Below are 2,028 nucleotides of genomic sequence, written 5' to 3' on the forward strand. Positions count from 1 at the left end.
TGAGGTTGCTGTGAGCTACGATGACGCCACGGCACTCACTCTAGCCAGAGTGAGACTCTGTCTCAAAAAAAAAAAAAAAAGAAAAAGACTTGCAGTGCCAGACCACGGTCTCTAACTCCGTTGTTTACCAAAGGTGAGCAAGACTGGGGAGGGAAATGAACAAGATGAGCCTGCAATTTCTTGTTGCGCCAAAAAGCAAGGAAACATTCAAGAGTTACGTCAAGAGCACAGGAGTTGTGCTGAAAGGGCTCCCGCTGGTGAGAGTTATGATAATTTGAGTATTAAATATAATAATTGTAGAGAACTAGATTATAGTGAGTCAATGAAAATTGTGACTGTATGATAGTCAAAGGAAAAAGCCATTGTCACCATTTGAGATGACACCTTATCTTGAAAAGTGGTTAAGTAAAGAATTAGCATTTATTCTGCTTTTCAGTAGGAATTGTATTTCATAATAACCAGATAGCCCTACTTGACTGGGGGAAAGTTCCGCTTCACAGAAGAATAGAAAGGATGAAACGATGCAAGGTGGGACAGAGCATTTTTCAGTAAATTCTAATGAAATTGATTTAGGCAACGATTATTAATTACTGTTAAAACTATCAGGTGTCTGGTTGATGGGGAACTCATCACTTGTACAGGTTACTGTCAGATCACAGGGGGAAAACACCAACTGAGGAAGGGCATGGAGGGCATTCCCGTTCCAGAGGCCAATCTTGTTATCGCCTAGAGTGGGTCTCAGTTACTGTGTATGATGCAACACAAAGGACACACCACCGTGATGTCTTCTAGCCAAAAACGTTTAACTTGAATCCGTTAAGTCTTTAGATATAAATTCGTTTCTAGGACATACAGGGGCTAGAGACACAGCTAAGTGACATCACGAGGAAGCAACCAAACAAATCTGGAGAGTGAGACATTATATGACATGATCAGCCTGGTTTCTTGACCAAGCCACTGTTATTAAAAAGGGGGTGGGCTGTGCTAGATTAGAAGACATTTAAGCAACATACCAGCCAGATATAACGCCTGGTCCTGAATTGGATACAAGGGTGAGACAAAAAACTGTAAAGAATATTTTGGGGATAACTAGGGAAAGTTGAAAGCGATCTGTTCATTAGATGAGATACAAATGTACTGAACTGGAAAGGTAGAGATGACTGGATGAAAAGCAGTAACAAAAAATATATCCAATATGATTTTATTTTTAAGAAGTGTATGTTAAATACACGCATAGAAAGAAATCTGTAGACTATACATAAATCTCTGGAGATTAATGCTTTATTTTCTCATTTCTGTCTATATTTTCTAATTTTCTAAAGAATACATGTCCTGCTTCTGTCCAATTTATTAAAGAAAAACCCTTCACTGTCTTCCCACTGCCTTAGAATAAAATCCAAATGGCCTTCCATGGCCTAGGAAGCCCTCACGATTCACTCAGGTGGCCTTCTCCCCACCCCTCCAGCTCTCAGCCTGGCTGTACTCCCTGGCTTTCTCTGCTCCTAGTAGACAAACTCACTCCTCCTTCCATGGGGCCTTTCTACTTGTTCCCTCTGGCTGAGATGCTTTCCCCCAGACACTCCCATAGCTGCTTCCTTCTCAGTGGGTAGGTCTCAGCTCAAATATCACCTCCTCAGAGAGGCCCTCCTGAGAGTGGAACGACTCAGCTCTGCATGGGGCAGGGCAGGGACTGTACGTCAGAAAGAGCCCTGAGAAGGGAGTCCCGGTGCCAGGGTGCTAGGCCTAACTCCACCAGATTCTCCTGGCTCAGCCTCCTGAGTGGCTGGGACTATAGGTGTGCGCCACCACGCCTGGTTAATTTTTCTATTTTTTGTAGAGATGGGATCTCGTTCTTGCTCAGGCTGGTCTCGAACTCATGTGATCTCCCGCCTGCCCCTGAAGACCTTCCAGTGGGATGGGATGTGGAGGTGGAAGACAGTGATATTGATGATCCTGACCCTGTGTAGGCCTAGGCTAATGTGTGTGTTTGCGTCTTAGTTTTTCATAGATAAGCTTAAAAAGTAAAAA

At 43.3% G+C, this 2,028-nt stretch overlaps 1 protein-coding gene across 1 annotated transcript in view; it reads right to left on the reverse strand.

Moving 5' to 3' along the window:
- DNPEP (aspartyl aminopeptidase) overlaps positions 1-2,028 on the reverse strand; it is an 11,738-nt gene that overhangs the window by 1,536 nt on the left and 8,174 nt on the right. The gene's annotated exons all lie outside the window — the stretch shown is intronic.

The sequence above is a fragment of the Propithecus coquereli genome, unplaced genomic scaffold (assembly GCF_000956105.1).
Source record: "Propithecus coquereli isolate 6110/MARCELLA unplaced genomic scaffold, Pcoq_1.0 Scaffold18, whole genome shotgun sequence".
Taxonomy (NCBI): Eukaryota; Metazoa; Chordata; class Mammalia; order Primates; family Indriidae; genus Propithecus; species Propithecus coquereli.